The sequence below is a fragment of the Phoenix dactylifera genome, unplaced genomic scaffold (genome assembly GCF_009389715.1).
Source record: "Phoenix dactylifera cultivar Barhee BC4 unplaced genomic scaffold, palm_55x_up_171113_PBpolish2nd_filt_p 001094F, whole genome shotgun sequence".
Lineage (NCBI taxonomy): Eukaryota > Viridiplantae > Streptophyta > Magnoliopsida > Arecales > Arecaceae > Phoenix > Phoenix dactylifera.
This window is the reverse complement of record NW_024068441.1, coordinates 128,035-149,909: the sequence shown is the minus strand read 5'-3', so window position 1 is coordinate 149,909 and position 21,875 is coordinate 128,035. Positions and strand designations below refer to the sequence as shown.

Here is a 21,875-nt window from a genome sequence, read left to right as displayed (position 1 = left end):
AGGCGGGATCTGGAATTCCAAATCGGAGATCATGTTTTTCTCAGAGTGTCCCCTTCTAAAGGGGTAATGCGATTTGGAGTTCGGGGTAAGCTCAGCCCGAGATATGTGGGACCATTCGAGATTCTCGAGAGAGTTGGAGCTGTTGCTTATAAGCTGGCACTTCCACCTGCCTTATCGGGGGTTCATTCTGTTTTTCATGTCTCTATGTTAAGGAGGTACATTGCTGATCCCAGTCATGTGATTGAAGTGGCACCTTTGCAGCTCCGCGCAGATCTTTCTTATGTTGAGCAGCTATCCGTATAGTGGATAGGAAGGACCGGGTTTTGAGGAGGCGCACGATTTCTTATGTAAAGGTGCAGTGGAGCAATCACAGTGAGAGAGAAGCTACTTGGGAGCTGGAGGAGGAGATGAGAGAGAAGTTTCCTGCCTTGTTCTCGGATTGAGGTATGTTTTTAATTTCGAGGACGAAATTTCTTTTTAGTTGGTTAGAGTGTGAAGACCTGAGTTGGGCCCGTCCTAGGGCCCAACATACTGAAGTCGGCAAGGGGTGCCGACTTCAGTTGAGTCATCGTGGGGGTGACCACGATGACCACGCCGGCCGAACGGCCAGCGGGATCTCCGCCCCACCCCCTCTTCCCTCTTCCCCTCTCTCCCTCTCCCTCTCTCCTCTCTCTCTCTCTCTCTCTCTTCCCTTTCTCTTTTCTCTGAGAACCCATCCCCTCCTCTTCGTTTTTTTTCCTTTTTTTTGAGAAGATTGCCGGAGCCACCATCGTCGCCGGAGCCGCCACCGCCGTCGGGAAGCCACTCGTCGACGACCGGAGGTGAGAAAGACAACCTTATTTCTATTTTTATGGATTTAAGGGAAAGGAATGTGGGCATGTTAATCGTTTTCATTTCCCCTATTTGGAGAAAAATTTGTGGGATTCGGCCGGCCGACGGTGGCCGGCCGGGGTCAATCCGGCCGAAACGAGTTCGGCCGGAGGTGGGCGAACGGGGGCCGGGCTTCCCAGCCCCGGTCCCTCTCTTTCCTCCCTTTCTTCTTCTCCTTCTTCTCTTCTTCTTCCCGTCCGGCGCCGCCTGTGAAGGTGGATGGCCGACGACGGCTGGCCGAGCGCCGCCGCCGAGGGCCACGGTCGGCCGCCGAAGGCCGACCGGAACCACCAGCCACCCCCCCTCCTTCTTCTTCTTCTTCTTCTTCTTTATTCGGCCTGGGTGTTTTTCCTTGCTTTGAAATCCGTGCCTCAAGTGGGGATCAGACCATGAATCGGTTTAGATTATGAACCGGTTCCACCTAATCCTTGTATTTGGTTTGATCTGGATTTGAGTGAATGGGTTTGGGTTATGGTTTGGATCTGAGTCAGAAATTTGGGTTAGTCTGACTTGAGTCTAATCTGGTCTGATCAGAACTGGTTTGGGTTGGGCCCGAAATTTGATCTGGACCTGTCATCTAGTTTGGTTCAATTGGGCCTAATCTGTTTTGGGCCACAATTAACTTGGGTTTAAAGAGTTCTGATTTTAGGGTCTATGATTGATCTTAGGGCCCATTCTTGGATCCATGAACTTAGGAGTTTAAGGGTTTGAAAAATTATTTAAATTATGTTTCTTAGTTAATTAAATAATTAATATTTATGTTTAACCAGGGGTTCGTGATATCTGTGGCAGGGATTTTTAAGCGATCCCAGGTAGGTGACCTATTGCTTTAAAGTAGAATTTTAACATGTACATTGCATATGTTGATGTTATGATTTATTATTAGCATTATTGTTAGAATTAGTATTAAGCATTTAATTTCATAAACTATTAAATTATTATGAGCATTATGTGTTAGAATTAGAAATTAATATTTAATTTCATGAACTGTTATGTACTGTACTATTGGGAGTTTGTTCATGACTTGAGTTGGAAAATTGATTTGTTGATTTTTAAAATCCGCGTGACTATAGTCTAGGCCCCGCCAATGGGATGATACGTTGGCCCTGTCGACTTGTACTGAGGAACTAGTTCCGACACCGCGACCACCGGTGATAGAATAGTGGCGGCACAGGGGTGCGTTTTGCTCTTCGGAGCAGCTCGTGGAGCGTGAGTTTGGCACCAGGGGGTGCGGCACAGTGGTGCGTTGGCTCAGTGGAGCGGCTCTTCGGAGAGTTGTATTGGCACTTCGGTGTAACCATGCCACTGGGTGATGTGGCCGTAGTCATGCGTTGAGTTATTTTGAGTCTTGGATCGGGTTTACGGATTATCGTGTGGATTTTTGGATTCCTGAGTTTAGTTGTTTTTATATATATGACGACATGTTATATGATGACTTTACTGCATGATGTTGCCTACTGAGCTGTTAGCTCACTCCTATTATTTACATTTTTGCAGGTGATGACATATGATTGTAGGGATTACGGGATGGAGAGATCATGATATAGTTAGCTAGTAGATATGGATTTTCTTTTGTCTTATGTATATATGTGGACATTTGATATGAAAACTGGAATTTATCTTTGTTTAGTTATTGATGTTGAATCTGATTTATCTGCCTTGCGTGCCTGCGGGGTCCGCCCTGTAGGTGCGCGGCGTCTGCTCGCGCCCCGGGCCCCGGGTTCGGGGCGTGACAGCCTGGTTCTGAATATTTTTAAGATCCTGATCAGACAACTAGCTGACCTCGTCCTGCCACAAAGAATAGTTGGTTTCTTTGTCTGGTAAATGAAAAATTGATAGATGAGGGACAGAAATATTAACTTTTTTTTTTTTTACTTGATTTGACCTTGGTACCAAGGGGCAAGCTCACTGTTTGTGAGTGAATGAATGCAGAGATGAGAACGGTTGAAGAAGCAAAGCTACTAGATGATCTTGCTATGATATTGTAGGGTCTTACAATTCACAGCTCTCTTATCAGCATACCGTGTGGGGAGAGGTGTTGGATTTGAATCCTCACAAGAATTTGCATAGGTGGCAAATGATGGCCTAATACAAAAAATCAAACATTTCAATAAAATGTATGATTTCAAAATAACTCACATGAAGATATATTTGTTCATGAAAACTTCCAAGCACATGAACTTTATTTAACATGGATTATTTCAAGTACACATGTTCAAGAAGAAAAGCCCAGACAGTCCGGTGCTTCCAATGGTTTATTTTAGGTGTTACTCTTGATATATAGTTCTCGATCGCATTTTCAAGTGAAGTTGATAGGGTAGACTGGCTGCTTATCTGGGTAGAACAGCCCAAAGTTCTGCTCTGCACCTTGTGGCTTCTGGTTCTCATTAAACATCTCAAATATGTAGGCCTCTATAGCCTTTCCAGGTCTCCTTGGTGTGCCTTGGCCAACATGGTTGATCAAATTTTGATTATATGTTCTTGCATTGTCAACAGTTGCACCAAAACCATCAGCCGACGGCCAACCACTCTCCGACACGACGATCGGCACATTAGACCCTCCTAGCTTCTCCAAAGCCACATAAAGTGCATCCATTATGGTATCAAAGAGGTTCTGATAGCTATATTGTCCATCTTCTATGACAGTCTCTGTGGAAGTAAACAAGGCATACTTGGTCCCGATGTGGTTCGGATCGCCGATATAATGTCTGTAGGTGTACAAGTTTACTAGGAGTGGGGCTCCATTGCTAGCCAAAAATTGAACGATTGGTTCTAAGTATGTTGATGCACCAGAAGAGAGTCTACTAGATGAGGGGGGAGAGTATTGCTCAAGGACCTCACGCCCGGTGGCAATTGAAGTAGTCACTTTGATTTGGTTTGATAGGCCGGCTGAGGACAAAGCAGAGTGGATGTTTTTCATGGGGGAGCACATACTGAGCTTGATCTCCGGGGATCACTTGATTACCAACTGCAATGTATTTAAATGAAACATCAGGGAAGCAGGCCTTCACATTTTTCTGCACCCAGTCATTGGCTGCTGATGGGCTAGAAGCTAATGATTGTAGATCAGCGTTGGGGACATCTAACATGAGTTGAATGTTGGAACCCTTGAGGGCCTGGAGAACAGCTTGATTTGGATCATAAAGTCTCATTGCTTGGATGTTCTTAGACTTGTACAGATCCACTACTTCATTCGGTGGTGGCAGGTTTGTTTCCTTGAGTTCCATAAGCGACTCCAATGGGTTGGTGCTCCTGAAACGCAACAAAGTTTATGCTTTTACTTATATATATTTGGACACAATTAAGCTAAAACTTTAAAACCATCTACTTAATGAAAGCGGAAAGAGGCTGTATAACCCAAACGAAAGTTGGAGAACGCCACTACCATTTTTGTCACAATAAAACTTGTACTGTGATGAACATACTCTGCAAAACGAGGCAAGAACGGTGTAGGGTACGTAAATTGGCTAGTTAAGTGGCTCAATCTAGGGCTGCATACATATACATATACATATACATATACATACATGCACATACATATGTATAAATACATACATACATACATACATATATATATATATATAATATATATATATATATATATTATATTATAGAGAGAGAGAGAAGAGAGAGAGAGAGAGAGAGAGAGAGAGAGAGAGAGAGAGAGAGAGAGATTACTTGATTGGGGTTGCTATGAGGACTCCAAAGATTAATGCAACGGCAGCCATTAAAACAATACTTTGGTATGCCATGGAGAATAAGCTCTAGTAGATTTATCACTAGAATACCTCAGGCTTGATACGCATCTACCGGAGCCCACCATCTATATAGAGGTGCTGAGGCCTAGCTCCACCGTCCTCCTCTATAATCGTCTTGAAAATTTTGGTTCCTTGTAAGCGGCCGACGTGTCGATGTCTAAACCACTAAAACGACAACCTTGCATGCATGGCTGGTTTTGTTGTTCTCTAGAAATAATTTTGGAGTGAATCTAAATTTTGCATGAAATAGTCCATACTTTTCGTTTGCGTTCACACACTTTTCTTGGTTTATTGGAGGGATCCAAGATATTAAAGATTGTTATATTTGAGGATAGACATAAGCCATCCTTCATTCCCTAGTGCATTCTTTTGTCCTTGGTGCAACAGCTTTTGAGCAAATGAGAATTGGTGTCACCTCGCATGTCCAAGCTTAATCTAAAAGTTATTCACACTATTGCAATAAACTAATCTCAGTTGATTTTTTAAATTTTTCTTGCCAATATGGACAAGGGATCTAGATGACAAACCAGTGGATAAAGCAATGCCAAAGGTGGACATAGTCCCTTCCTTTTCTTAGAAAAAAAAGGTATACCAGATGTCCTTTTCAAAGTTAGCGTCAATAGACGATGTTGGCCACCTTGAAAGACTCCTTTTTAAAAGGTATCCACCTTGAAAAAAGGTATATCAGATGTCCTTTCCGATGTGGGAGGAAAGACTCGTTCCAGAGCCTGGGTATATGAGGCGGGTATCTCCCTAACCCTGCAGACGCGTTTTGGGTGAAAACAAAACCGGAAAGGGGTGAAAGGACGCTTGCGGGAAGCTCCGGAACCAGACAATATCTGGCAGGGGAGCCCGTATTCCCCCCTCATGTGGCCCCCACGTGGGCACTGGGTGCCTCACGTGCTCCGCGCAGGCGGGGGCGTGACATTTGGTATCAGAACCAAGGACGGCTCTTGTCCGATGGTGGGAAGGATTGTGAGGCCCAATACTCCCACATCGGAAAGACTCGTTCCAGAGCCTGGGCATATGAGGCGGGTGTTTCCTAATCCTGCAGACGCATTTTGGGTGGAAAATAAAAACCGGGAAGGGGTGAAAGGATGCTTGCGTAAAGCTCCGGAACCGGACAATATCTGGCAGGAGAGTTCCGTATTCCCCCCTCATGTGGTCCCCACGTGGGCACTGGGGTGCCTCACGTGCTCCGCGCAGGCCGGGGGCGTGACATTACCAGTGGATAAGCATACCAAAGGTGGACATAGTCCCTTCCTTTTCTTTGAAAAAAAAGTATACCAGATGTCCTTTTCAAAGTTAGCGTCAATAGAGGATGTTTGCCACCTTGAACATGGACTTGTAATCGCCAACGTAAGTGATTTCTTTCTTAGGAGCTGTACCTATCCAAGATGCATAAATATAGGTGTTATGAAGAATTTTGTTACGATCAATATAATGAAATAAAAAATGTTTGAAACTTATAACCTTTAGCAACTTGAGCTCCAAGATTATGTTAAACCACCAATTGACTTTGGAAAAGGATGATATAGAATGGGTCAATAATATATACCAGAGTTATAGCTGATTGTAGCTTGCGTATGAACAAAACATGGGCATTTATGTTCTCACCATGTAGACCAACATAATACGGGCATCCGTTTCTGTGCCCACAGCCCCAATCGACCCTTTTCCTGGTTCCTTCCCTTCTCCGCTTTATCCAAGATGTCCTACATTGCCCCTGAAAGAAGTCATTTAATGGTGCACAAGAGAGGTCTCAGAAAATTGCAAGGTAAAAATAAATGATCAGCTATTTCAGGGCGGGATTTATATAAAACAAAATTCTGGCCTACTCTCTTGCAATATTCACAAGAGTTTCACTTAATGATTACATCATCGGGTATTTGTGATAATCATTTGGTGTTTTATGCATTTCAAAAAAGAGAGAAACGCAAGATTGGGATAGTTTGCCCATCTAGTCATGGTCGGAGCTGTCACTCTTTTGCAAAGTTAGCCAACGAGTTGGCAATTTGACTAGCTTTGTGGACTTTTTTGCGGGCATATATTTAGTTCGATATCCGCTATGCACTGAGTAGACCTTAGCTACTTATGCAGGATCAAAGAATCTAAATATATTCTTCAGACAAGTTATTGCATTTCTAATAATTGTGATGCTGTTGACCTATAAACAAAGCCCTGTCTAGGTATGGAAGTGTTCGAATCACCCAAGGGATTCTATTATCTCAGTTATCATTGTGAATGCCCTGTTTTTGAGTCTTTTTGACCAAGCCAACATGGCTCTGTTGGAATTTGTATCCTAAATGTCAATCGTCAGCATATTGATGATTGAATTTTGTAAATGAATTGACAAATTTAAAAAAGTGTTATTTTGGCATTATTCATCATTCATCTTCAAATGAACTCTTATATGATGAAGTCCTTAGGACTTATGTTATGATAAAGGAGGATTTATCTTTGAGTCCTTAAACTTGTTTTGCGACGAAATGATATAGTTGTTACTAGGAGACAAACATTATCGAGATTAGGTCGTTGTGTGACATATACGTTGGTTGTCCCTCTTAACCAAGGAGGTGGAGGACACTGGTATGCCACACAAGTGAAGTGTAGAAAGTACATTTCACTAAACGTGACCAATTCCGGAACGCATCTACTGTCGAGAGATGTTCCGAGTGGATATGGGTATAAGTTTGGCCCTTTGACCTGAGACCGCAACCTGTGACTAGCAAGCAACTCACTGTACTTTGGTACCGGGACTACCTGAATTTCTAATTCAGTGACGGAAGGTCACTGGGTGCAGTCAAGTACTTGCGTAGTCAGTTGTGAGTCAAGATGGAATTGACCCCTCCTGAAAACAGGAGATAATGTCTTGTGATTAATTTAACAAAACCTTGGCCAGGGTAATCCCAGTGAGGAGTCACGGGATATCTAAAGTTAATCACATAATGGATTGTACTAATTATAGGGTTTGACAGTGAGCTCTAAGTCATCCTGGCATTAGGAGTCAAAGGGATTGAATTATACAGTAACCATAGTTCAGGGTTCCAGAATATTTTGCTTTGCATATATTCGACCTAATCCGGACGTCGGGTACCATTGCTAGATGGTCACATCGATTAGTGTAGAAAATATTCCTATACTACCGGCTTAGGTTCGAACCTATGAGGTCACACGCATAGAAGATTCCTGATTGATCAAGAAAGCTGATGAATGATTAAGAATCATTCAGGGGTAATTTGGTCAATTTGATTGGCAATTATCTTATAAAATAATTAAAGTAATTATTGAAGGATTAATTAGTAATTAAATTACTAATAAACTCAATTTGGTTGAGTAATTGTGCTAAGGATGAGCCAAATTGAATTGGATTCAAGTTTGGGCTCAATCAGGGTTTTGACCTGATTGGATTAGGTCAGAACCAAAAAGGACTTAAGCTGATCAAATTAATTTTAAATTAATTTATTCTTAATTGGGGATTACCTAATTGAATTAGGTCCAACACAAAGTAATAATTCAATTTGATTGAGTTTGCATCGAGCCAAAATTGAATTGGATTCAATTTGAGCTCAATCAGGGTCTGACCTGATTAGATTGGGTTCAACCAAATTGCTTTGTTTTTAATTCGGGTTTGACCAAATTGATTAGGTGCAACCCCAAGGGGATTAGGCTCAGATGATGTGGCAATTATTGGTGACATAGAATTGGATTTCATGAATTTTAAATAAACCAAAATTATTGCATGGCACATGGACCCATTGCTTGACACATGGCGACATTGTTTGTTATTTGAATTTAAATTCAAACATTAAGCAATGTGTTAAATGATTTTAATCACTCAAACCATCAGCCAAGGTGGCGTCTGAGTTTTTGAATGGATTAAATTCGAATTTCAAGAGGTGATTTCGAAATTATGAAGTGTTTTACCTTGCTGCATGGATTTCAAATTCCTTCCCTCTTGCACATTGTGTTTTAAAATTTGAATTTAAATCAGATTTGGTTGAGATCTGATTTGGGTTGTTCCTATTCCTTTGCATGTGCCAACTAAAAGAGGTTTTCTGAAAATAAATTTCGAATTTTGAATGAAAATTCGGAGGCCATTAAAAGGGGTCAAACATGGGCACCAAAAACACATCCATTGCAGGCCTTCTTCCTCACCCGCCTCCTCCTCCTCTTCTTCTCCATTTTAGATAGGGTTTTCAAGGTGAATATCTAGAAGATTCAAGATCAGATCTGAGTCCTCTACTTTTCTTACAAACCTCATCTCTATCTGCTTCAAGATGATTGATCAAGAGTTGATGAATCCCGGCGGGCAGATTTCAGCTTTCAAGTGTTCTGCAGCTGCTAGCACTGTTGCGGAAGAAGATCCTTTAGGACTTCGCGTGTACTTTCTCGTAGAGGCCATTCGTGTGCGTGGCTGTGAAGTCAAGAATTCAGATTCACAACTTTCATCCATTATAAAAAGTATTAATCTAGCATTAATCATTTATTATGGTGTCAAGGTCTAGGTCCAATTCTCCGAGGTTTTACCCTCTTTTGGGGCTCCTCACGGAGATATCTCCAGAATCCATTCGATGGATATTCGGAGATTAATTGGAATAGAGTTCTTAAGTTTCAGATCTGATAGTTAATCATGCATAAAAAGTTTTAGCATAATTGTTTAAACGATTTCGGCATAATCCTATGTGTTCTTAAGGTGCTGATTTCTAGATTTGATCTTGTAAGCATGCATGAATTAAATTGTTTGATTCGGTTTTTTATGCTGCGTTTTAAAACTTAAAAAGAACTACGTATGGCTTGATCCCCCTTATGAAGGGGTACGTAGGCAACCCGATCAAGTTCAGCCATGGTTTTCAAAAAAAAAAAAAAAAATTCAGGCATGCTAAACACCGAAGAACCTAGGATCCACTTTCAGTGGTATCAGAGCCAGGTTTATGTTTAAACTTTTATATTTTAATTCTTGCAATTAAATCTGAAATCATTAACATATTTAGATTAGATCTAAAGTGCTTTTTATGATTGATTTAATTGCTGATTATGCATGATTAAGTAGATCTGAAATTTTGGATGCATATGATGCATGTTTGTGTTAGGATTAGTAACATGAATAAATCTGAAATCATAATATTGTTTAGATTAGATCTAAATAAAGTTTATGATTCATATGATCTCTGATTTTAATGAACAAATCAGATCTGAAAATAAAAGTGAAAAAAATAAATACATAAGATGTATGTTGTTTGTATTAATTCATGTTGTTATGTATATGTGATGCATGAACATAAAACATAATGACTTAAACATGAATTAAATCTGATTACATGTGATTAATTACAAAAACTCAGATCTGAAAATGTGTTTTAAGAACTGAAAGATTGTAATTAATATGTAATTAAAAAGAAATATGCAATGATCAAAACTTTCATAAGTCTAAACTTAATTGAGAATTAAGTGTAATGAAATAGAATTGTAACTCAATTAATTGACATTGCATAATTCTTTGGGCATATGGGTTAGCTTGAATCAAGTTCTTAGGATTGGGTTAGACCTAAGGTTAGAATCAAATATGGTCTAATTAGAGTTAATTGATCAAATCTAATTAAGTAGTAACTAGATTAGGTCAAGAAAACTCTAGGTTAAATACAATAGTTGTAGATTGATCAATTCCATGTCTTTGATTAGACCAAGATGGAACTTGATTTAGGCTCAGAGGGTAGCCCGAGTCATTTGAGTAATCAAATCGAAATTGATTAACCAGTCGGTGTCTAAGGTAAGTTTGGCAGTTTTGACCGGTGGTTTTTAATTGGGAGCTACTCGCACTGATTCGTCTTTGTCGAGTTAATGGCATATCCCTTCCACCGATCTCACTTACCTGGCCGACATGGTCAATCACATTTTGATTGGATCACTTAATGATTCGAGTTAGCCCATGCCTTAAGGAAAATCAGTATGACTGATTTAGGTGTCTCCTTAACCGGTTTGAGTCTAATCTGATTTGGTGAAGTCAGTGGGAGAAATTAGACTAACCGGATCTTCTCATCTATCCTAATTATGAAATCCTCTAAAATTATTAGGTCCTTAAAATGAAATGGTTATGGAGATAACTAGGTCATAGCCTCCCATTAAGTTGGGTGATAATGGGTCCAATATTTTGATAATTATTGGAGGCGCCACACGCCTGGTACTTATCAAGCATTGGAATTGTCATTCAATATATGATGAGTTAAGTGTACCTTCAATAGGCGGTCAGGTGAGCCGAGCCACACTCGGGCTTGGTCGTCTATTAGCTGATTAGACTTAACCCTATCATTTAATGGTTGGATCTGACTAGGGTATTCGGTGGAGGCGCCACACGCCTGCCGGAAAACCTAGGGCAAAATCATCACTAGAAGTTGCTTGGTGAAGCAATTGGTTAAGAACCTACCAATAGGTGCATATGGGTTGGCCGAGCCACACTCGGGCCTATATGGGATCTATTGGGTTCTAGTGCCTACTAAAGAATTAGGAGTAATTTTTCGAATTAGAGGTAGAGGCTACCAATTTGTATAAAATAGTGGGAATATCTTTAGACTAAAGTCCAAGTCTACTGTGTTTAGTCAATTCATATACTAATAGCCAAATTTTCTTTTTATGCAGAAATGGCCACTAATTTATCACTTCGCTCATTGTTGGACAATGACAAGTTGACTGGTCCAAATTTCAATAATTGGCATAGGAAACTGAAAATAGTGCTAGAGCATGAGAGGATCCTTTATGTGATAACGGATCAAGCACCTGAGCAGCCCGCTGCTAATGCATCAAGATCGGCCAGAGACACTTATCAGAAGTGGCTCAGTGACCGGATCACTGTTCGATGCATCATGTTGGCAGCAATGAGTGATGAGTTTAGTAGGCGTTTTGAGAATACGCAGCCGGAAGATATTATTCAAGTGTTGAATGAATCATTCGGCGTTCCTGACGACGTTGAGAGGCACAAAACTAGTTGTGCCATCTTCACCGCCCGAATGAAAGATGGGACCTCGGTAACTGATCATGTACTGTACATGATTGAGTTGATCGAGCGTCTAAGCTCTCTTGGCTTTCCCCTTCATGATCAATTGGGAAAGGATGCCATACTAAACTCATTGCCTGGATCATACCGTCCTTTTCTCACTCATTTTCGTATGACGAAACCTGTAGTGAATTATCACCAATTGTTGGGGTTACTACAGACGTTTGAGAATGATCACCAACTTCTTAAGAAGACGGTGAATTTAGTGGGAGGTTCATCCAAGGGTCGCTCCTTTAAGAAAGGAAAAAAGAAAAATAAAATCCAAAAGAAACAGGTGCACCATGCTCAGCCTAGTCAGAAAAAGAATAAAAAGGCTGATCAGAGCAAGGCGGAGTACTTCTTCTGCAAGAAGCAAGGACATTGGAAGAGGAACTGTCCTCTTTACATTGCATCCCTCGATCCGAACCGGCCTAAGAAAAGTGGGCAATCAGTTGCCAATCAAGGTACTTATATGATAACACCTTGCAATTTTTCTATTTGTGATAATTCGACCTGGGTATTGGATACCGGTAGTCCTTTTAATATTTGCAATTCGTTGCAGGGCCTACAAGTCAGTAAGAGGTTTGAAGAAGGAGAAAGGTTCCTGAATGCTGGAGATGGAAGACCAGTTCCAGTTCTAGCTTTAGGAATTCTTAAACTTGAATTCAGCTCTCATGTAAATGTCGTTAGTGATTGTCACTATTGTCCAAGTTTTCTATTGAATATCATTTCTGTAGGCCTTTTGGCCAAAAATGGTTATGAAATATCAATAAAAAAGGATTATTGCAATGTCATTTGGAATGGTATTATTGTAATGAATGGAATTCTGAGTAATGGCATTTACATTTTGTCACAGCCTGTTCATGTAATGTATAAATCCAATAAGCGCCCTAGAATAGATAATGTCACGGATGTCTACCTTTGGCATCATAGGCTAGGTCATATTAACAAGAATAGGATGAACAGGTTAAGTAAAGAGGGAATCCTTGATGTTAATGATTGTGAATCATTGACAACCTGTGAATCATGTCTTCTTGGTAAAATGACCAAATCACCTTTTACCGGAAAAGGTGAACGAGCCAGTGATTTATTGACCCTTGTACATTCTGATGTATGTGGGCCAATGAGCACAGATGCTAGAGGTGGGTATTCATATTTCATTACGTTTACAGACGACCTTTCTAGGTATGGTTATGTCTATTTAATGAGACATAAATCTGAATCATTTGAAATGTTCAAATTATATCGTAATGAAGTAGAAAAACAAACTGGAAAGAGTATTAAAACTCTTCGATCAGATCGAGGAGGTGAATACCTCTCCAGTGAATTTTTGACATATCTAGGAGAAAATGGGATTCTCTCTCAATGGACTCCTCCTGGTACACCACAATATAATGGTGTGTCAGAAAGGAGAAATCGAACTCTGTTAGACATGGTTCGATCCATGATGGGGTTTGCTAATCTGCCCATATCCTTTTGGGGATATGCTCTTGAGTCAGCCTGCTATATTCTAAATAAGGTTCCAAGTAAGTCTGTAAATAAAACACCACATGAGATGTGGACTGGACGTAAGCCGATGCTCTCTCACCTTAGGATTTGGGGGTGTCCGGCGTACGTCAAACGTTTGAAGACAGACAAACTTGAACCCAAGTCTGACAAATGTTTCTTTGTTGGTTACCCTAAAGAAACTAAAGGATATTACTTCTACTTTGCTGAAGAACAAAAGTTGTTCGTAAGCAATAGAGCAATTTTCTTAGAAAAGGAATTCCTTGGTGAAGGAACAAATAGCTCTAATGTTGAGCTTAGAGAAGTTTAACATGTAGAAGATCCGACACCATCTACTGAACCAGTTGAGTCGGATTTGATTAGATCAGATCCAGAACCCATATTAGATGCACCATTAAGGCGATCGGGTAGAGTACCACGTCAGCCGGACAGATACTACGGTTTCTTAGTCCGGGATGGGGATCCTATCGAACTTGATGAAAACGATGAGGATCCGATCACATATATGGATGCAATGCAGAGGTATGACTCTGATAAATGGCTTGGAGCCATGCAATCCGAAATGGAATCCATGAAGGTCAATGATGTTTGGACATTAGTTGACCCACCCGAAGGAATTAAATCCATAGGGTGTAAGTGGATATTCAAAAGGAAACGGGGCGCAGACGAAAAGGTAGAGACCTATAAAGTCCGTTTGGTTGCCAAGGGTTATCGTCAACGTTATGGTATTGACTATGACGAGACGTTTTCTCCTGTGGCAATGCTCAAGTCCATTCGGATTGTGCTTGCGACAGCAGCACATTTAGACTATGAAGTCTGGCAAATGGATGTAAAGACCGCATTTCTAAATGGAGATTTAGAAGAGGAAGTGTATATGATACAACCTGAAGGTTTTACATCTGCAGATGAGTCTAAAGTGTGCAAGCTTCAAAAATCCATTTATGGATTAAAGCAAGCTTCACGGAGTTGGAATATACGTTTTGATAAGGTTATCAAAACATATGGCTTCATTAAGAATGAAGAGGAACCTTGCATTTATAAATGGGCAAATGGTTCAGTTATTATATTCCTTATTTTGTTTGTGGATGACATTCTTTTAATCGGGAATGACATTCCTGCATTACAAGGAATAAAGGTTTGGCTATCATCTCAATTTGCCATGAAGGATTTGGGAGAAGCATCTTACATCCTAGGGATGAAGATCTATAGAGATAGATCTAGAAGATTGCTTGGATTATCCCAATCCACATACATTGATACTATACTGAAGAGGTTCAGCATGATTAATTCCAAGAAAGGCTATCTTCCGATGGGCCATGGAAATAATCTCTCTAAAAGGGATTGTCCGACAACCCCTCAAGAAAGAGAGAGTATGGATAGAATTCCATATGCTTCGGCAGTGGGATCTATAATGTATGCCATGACATGTACTAGACCAGACGTGGCATACTCACTAGGAGTAGTGAGCAGATACCAGTCTGATCCAGGTAGCAACCACTGGAAGGTTGTAAAAACCATCCTTAAGTATTTGAGAAATACTAAAGATCAGTGGCTTGTCTATGGTGATTCTGACTTAAAACTTGAGGGATATACTGATTCAAGTTTTCAGTCAGATCAAGATGATAGCAAGAGCGTGTCAGAATATATCTTCACTCTTAAGGGTGGGGCCATCTGCTGGAAGAGTTCCAAGCAGCATACAGTGGCAGATTCTACATGTGAAGCAGAATATATCGCAGCATCTGATGCCGCCAAGGAAGCTGTATGGTTGCGGAAGTTCATCACCGAGCTTGGAGTGACACCCTCCATTGATGGTCCAGTGCCTGTATTTTGTGACAATACTGGGGCCATAGCTCAAGCAAGAGAACCCAAAGCACATCAGCGGACCAAGCATATTCTACGTCGCTACCACCTGATTTGAGAGATCATCGATCGAGGTGATATTGATCTTCAGAAGATTGACACAAAAGAAAATCTGGCTAACCCATTTACCAAAGTCCTCGGCATCAAAGAGTTCGACGAACACAAGTCGAAGATGGGTATTAGATACTGTGCCGATTGGCATTAGGCTAAGTGGGAGTTGTTGGAATTTGTATCCTAAATGTCAATCGTCAGCATATTGATGATTGAATTTTGTAAATGAATTGACAAATTAATAAAGTGTTATTTGGCATTATTCATCATTTCATCTTCAAATGAACTCTTATATGATGAAGTCCTTAGGACTTATGTTATGATAAAGGAGGATTTATCTTTGAGTCCTTAAACTTGTTTGCGACGAAATGATATGTTGTTACTAGGACGACAACATTATCGAGATTAGGTCGTTGTGTGACATATACGTTGGTTGTCCTCTTAACCAAGGAGTGTGGAGACACTGGTATGCCACACAAGTGAAGTGTAGAAGTACATTTCACTAAACGTGACCAATTCCGGAACGCTCTACTGTCGAGAGATGTTCCGAGTGGATATGGGTATAAGTTTGGCCCTCTGACCTGAGACCGCAACCTGTGACTAGCAAGTAACTCACTGTACTTTGGTACCGGACTACCTGAATTTCTAATTCAGTGACGGAAGGTCACTGGGTGCAGTCAAGTACTTGCGTAGTCAGTTGTGAGTCAAGATGGAATTGACCCCTCCTGAAAACAGGAGATAATATCTTGTGATTAATTTAGTAAAACCTTGGCCAGGGTAATTCCAGTGAGGAGTCACGGGATATCTAAAGTTAATCACATAATGGATGTACTAATTATAGGGTTGACATTGAGCTCTAAGTCATCCTGGCATTAGGAGTCAAAGGGATTGAATTATACAGTAACCATAGTTCAGGGTTCCAGAATATTTGCTTCGCATATATTCGACCTATCCGGACGTCGGGTACCATTGCTAGATGGTCACATCGATTAGTGTAGAAAATTGTTCCTATACTACCGGCTTAGGTTCGAACCTATGAGGTCACACGCATAGAAGATTCCTGATTGATCAAGAAAGCTGATGAATGATTAAGAATCATTCAGGGGTAATTTGGTCAATTTGATTGGCAAATTATCTTATAAAATAATTAAAGTAATTATTGAAGGATTAATTAGTAATTAAATTACTAATAAACTCAATTTGGTTGAGTAATTGTGCTAAGGATGAGCCAAATTGAATTGGATTCAAGTTTGGGCTCAATCAGGGTTTTGACCTGATTGGATTAGGTCAGAACCAAAAAGGACTTAAGCTAATCAAATTAATTTTAAATTAATTTGTTCTTAATTGGGGATTGACCTAATTGAATTAGGTCCAACACAAAGTAATAATTCAATTTGATTGAGTTTGCATGAGCCAAAATTGAATTGGATTCAATTTGAGCTCAATCAGGGTCTGACCTGATTAGATTGGGTTCAACCAAATTGCTTTGTTTTAATTCAGGTTTGACCAAATTTGATTAGGTGCAACCCAAGGGGATTAGGCTCAGATGATGTGGCAATTATTGGTGACATGGAATTGGATTTCATGAATTTTAAATAAACCAAAATTATTGCATGGCACATGGACCCATTGCTTGACACATGGCGACATTGTTTGTTATTTGAATTTAAATTCAAACATTAAGCAATGTGTTAAATGATTTTAATCACTCAAACCATCAGCCGAGGTGGCGTCTGAGTTTTTGAATGGATTAAATTCGAATTTCAAGAGGTGATTTCGAAATTATGAAGTGTTTTACCTTGCCGCATGGATTTCAAATTCCTTCCCTCTTGCACATGTGTTTAAAATTTGAATTTAAATCAGATTTGGTTGAGATCTGATTTGGGTTGTTCCTATTCCTTTGCATGTGCCAACTAAAAGAGGTTTTCTGAAAATAAATTTTGAATTTTGAATGAAAATTCGGAGGCCATTAAAAGGGGTCAAACATGGGCACCAAAAACACATCCATTGCAGCCTTCTTCCTCACCCGCCTCCTCCTCCTCTTCTTCTCCATTTTAGATAGGGTTTTCAAGGTGAATATCTAGAAGATTCAAGATCAGATCTGAGTCCTCTACTTCCCTTACAAACCTCATCTCTATCTACTTGAAGACGATTGATCAAGAGTTGATTGAATCCCGACGGACAGATTTCAGCTTTCAAGTGTTCTGCAGCTGCTAGCACTGTTGCGGAAGAAGATCCTTCAGGACTTCGCGTGTACTTCTCGTAGAGGCCATTCGTGTGCGTGGCTGCGAAGTCAAGAATTAGATTCACAACTTTCATCCATCATAAAAGGTATTAATCTAGCATTAATCATTTATTATGGTGTCAAGGTCTAGGTCCAATTCCCCGAGGTTTTACCCTCTTTTGGGGCTCCTCACGGAGATATCTCCAGAATCCATTCGATGGATATTCGGAGATTAATTGGAATAGAGTTCTTAAGTTTCAGATCTGATAGTTAATCATGCATAAAAATTTTAGCATAATTGTTTAAACGATTCCGGCATAATCCTATGTGTTCTTAAGGTGCTGATTTCTAGATTTGATCTTGTAAGCATGCATGAATTAAATTGTTTGATTCGGTTTTTCCGCTGCGTTTTAAAACTTAAAAAGAACTACGTATGGCTTGATCCCCCTTATGAAGGGGTACGTAGGCAACCCGATCAGGTTCAGCCATGGTTTTCAAAAAAAAAAAAAATTCAGCATGCTAAACATCGAAGAACCTAGGATCCACTTTCAGGCTCAGCTTGGTTGGGCTGGAAATCACCCCAGCTAGTTAGAAATATCGCGCCAGAGAGGGAAGGGCGGGCTAGAATCGTTGATTCCGCGCCAAAACCTTCCTTTTCCGGCGGGATTTCTTGCTTGCGATCGCGAGGAAGTCGGATCTAGGCAGCCTCCTTCCTTTCTATTTTTTCCATTCCTTGTTCCATGGCCTCACCCTGACTCCTCCCCTTAGATCTCTCCACCAAGACCTTCCTCCTCCGTCATCTTCTCTCCTCCCTCTTTCTTCCTTCCTCTGTTTGGGCTTACCGTGCCCTATTTTGAGATGCCGGATTTGCAACCTCAAGCTCATCGGAGCCATATTCTTCCTCTTCCCGATCGACTCGAAAATGACCAGAATTCGACAAAGGGTTGCTGGAAATTGACCAAGAAAAAAAGAGAGAGAGAAACATACATGTTCTGTTCATCGCCTCGCCTCGGCCGTTCCACCTGCTACTATGCTGTCGGACCTCCCTTTTAATTACGAAATATAAATTATATTTATATGAATTATATAGATTTAATACATATAAATTTATATAGACTACTATATTTAAAAAAAGAAAGAGAGAAAGATACATGTACTATGAATTAAAATTAAAATTTATATTTTTTAGAATTATAAACAAGTGCATTTTTCCAGGAAGATGATACACATAAGGTCTAATTATGAATTATGAAATTTATAAAAATAGTTGGTAATGAATATGAACTATAATATCATGTTGATTATGAAAATAACCCTGTCATGGGTTCACTACAAAAAAAAGAAGCAAAGCCGACTCTTGAATGCCGACGCTAGAAAAAAGCGTCGGTAAATTTGTCTCCCGCGCCAAATTTTGCCGACGCTTCTAATGAGCGTTGGTAATTTAAAAGAATCAACGACGCTTAAAAACATCGTCATAGTCCTCAATTGAAAACGATGCTGGGAAGCATGGGAACTGGACCTAGGACGACGCTTTTACGCGTCATTATTTTTTCCGATCTACAACGACGGTTATAAGCGTCGGGCTAACACGACGCGAAGACGAGGACACCTCTTAACCCAGCGCCCGACCCCAAGCGAGCCCTTATTTTGCCCTTATTTCTCCTCTCTGGCGCTGTCCTAGCTTCCGTTTTGCTCGTCTCCGGCGCTGCCCTAGCCTTCCGTCTTCCTCCTCTCCGGTGCCGGCTGTCTGACTCCAACCTCCTCTCCTCCTCCCTCCTTTCCGGTGCTGACCGACCGACCCCAACCCCCTCCGCCTGAGGTATTTTTCTCCTCCTCCCTCCGCTCCCTCCTTCTTGCTTGTTCTCCTCCTCCGCCTCCTCTTGTTCGTGTGTTCGTAGGTGTTTTTTCCTTTTTTTACTGATTCTCTAGCTTCGCCTCCATCCGAGAATCTCCTCCTCCTCCCTCCTCTTCAATGCCATCCGAGCAGCCCTCAAGACTCGATCGAACGGTATCCCTCCTGTCCGAAGACCTGCGTCGACCGACCGACTTGCGGATTCAAGTATATAGTGATCAAGGGGAGACCCTGCAAGGTTCGTGCGGATTCATCGTGAACTCTTCCATTTTTGCAATCTTTGTTCATTTTTATCTTCGGTTCAGTAGGTCTGGCAAGGATTCTGATTGCTTTGATGGTTTTTGAAGTAAATTTCCGTCGAACTTTCGTTCATTTCTGCGATGTTTTTTTTTTGATCTGATTGATGGTTTGTACTATAATCTTCGGGTGTTTTCTCTCTGTGAGATGAGTTCTCTAGATTTCTTATGGATTAATGGTTTGGCTTGATCTATGACAAGGTTTTTCTCGTGAGATTTGTCATTGATGTTTACTGGTTACGGTGGCTCTATGTTGTTGCAGCATGTGTGGATTCTATTTTTCCTTAACACCCATCTGTAGCTATTGATGCCCATGCTGATCGTATTCTGAATTTTGTACTTGCTATGTTCATTTTGTGGGGTGTACATTTGTATATTCGTGGAGAACACTGGAATATGTAGTATGGAATTAAAAAACAATTTGATCTAGCTAGGGTTCATGTTTTTGGAAATTCAGAGAAGTGACTTTCTTTTGATAAGGAGATTTTGGATATATTATCTGAGATTGATTTATTTAGGTGTTTTGATCATCTAGCTTTGCATGTTCTGTCTTCTTCGCTCTCTGTTTTTTTTTAGGGGCTTTTTTTTTATTTCTGTTGGCTATGAGGGTGCTGCTTTTGGATTTGTGCTTATATGTTTTTTGCACAAATTGATCTTTTAGAGTTCTAATTGACCTTCTCATGAAAAGAAAATCTTCGTAAATATCAATATTATAATGCTGTATTCTGTGGATTTTTATTACTTTCGTTTCCCATGAATTACTGTGAGAGCGTCTTCATACAGTACTTCTGTTTGAGAGTCAGTACTTAATTGCCACTGTTGCTAACTTTGTTTAGCTTTACATGATCTACACATATCCTCAAAATAAGTAGGCCTAAAGGTTTAGTAGTTTTATGCTGCATCTAGTCTATCTCTCTTTTAAGTATTTGCATATCAGTTATAAAGTCTAGTTCTTATGTCTGTATAGATTTTCCAGCTTAATCCTATGTGTCTTTTTCTTGGATGGAGTTGAGCATGAGTGTCCTATCAAAACCTGAAGCTTACTCATTGTTCACTTTCTTGCACTTTTCACCTTTAACAAGCATTTCATCTTTTTTTAATTTTTTTTAATCGTGATCTGAAGAGCGGACTAATTTTTAATTTTTTTCTCATATTCCTAGTTTTATTTGTGGCCTTTATTCCATCGGCCAAATTAAGTTGGATCTTCTAGGATCACTTAATTACTAGATTTATATATAGAAATTCATAACGGTAAGTAAAATTTATCAAGTATACGTTGAATGAGTTATTATGTTCTCTTTTATTAGCACTTTATTTAGTATAAATTTATCATTTAACCAAATATTGATTCTTTTTTGTGCATACCAGTTAACAATATGCTCCGAAGGAGATGATTTAGAGATGTGGAGTTCCAGCATTCTCAGGTAGGATCTACTTCTGATCAGTCCCTACAGTCCCAACAGCCATGTGAGCACCAGCAGCACGAGTCAGGATCTCAGCGCGAGCCTCCTGCTGATTGCCCTAAAGATGAGCTCTGAATCCAGGATAATTTGATTTAAAGTTCATATTTTATGTTCATATTTGTCTTCAACTTTTTAAGACATATTTTATTTAATTTTAATAGATGGACAAGGGATGGTGAGGACGAGACGAGGACCCACTCAAGCAAAGGATGTGTGGAAGCTTCCTCCGGGTGAGAAGATCATCATCCGATGCAACGAATTGGGGCAGCCTATCAATAGAACTAGAAGTCTTCTATCAAGCTTTTTAAGATCGGTTGCACGCAAGGGTCAGCTGTGTCCGTTCAACTATACGAAGTGGAATGACATGCTTCCTTCATATAAGATTGAGCTTTTTAGACTTATACAGGTAATGAATTGAATTTGTTCTTTTTAATTTGACACCTCCTGTATGTTAATTTGCTTACTACCATAATTTTACTTTTGAGGTTTTATTATTATAACATTCTGTATCTTGTTGTAGGGTAAGTTTATACTCCCTTCAGAGAGCCATGATTGGGTGCTAAAGTCCCTCAACCGCAAACGGAAAGAATATAAAGCAAAATTGAAGACGGACTTCAAGCACGAGGGTATGACAAAGGAGGAGGTTGCTCGTGTTTTTTCTCCTGATGTATACCCTCAGCAGTGAAGGGAGCTTGTTCATTACTGGTTTTCTGAAAGAGGACAGGTCACGTATATTGTTTCAATATCTTATATTATCTTTATTATTAATATAGATTGTAAATATATACATTGAATCATATTATACTGTGTGCTTTTATTTTGGCAGACATATTCTAATATTGGTAGAGCTATACGAGCATCTCAAGCAGTTCCTCACACTTCAGGCTCGAAGAGTTATGCGAGACGTAGAAATGAATTCGTAAGTTCTTTTGAAATTATTTGAAACTCTACTAACATATAGCACG

The 21,875-nt window shown here is 40.1% G+C and overlaps 1 pseudogene; it reads right to left on the bottom strand.

Moving 5' to 3' along the window:
• Positions 1 to 2,988: 2,988 nt before the first annotated feature.
• On the bottom strand, positions 2,989 to 4,676 carry LOC120107964 (annotated as a pseudogene).
• Between the last annotated feature and the right edge of the window lie 17,199 nt (positions 4,677 to 21,875).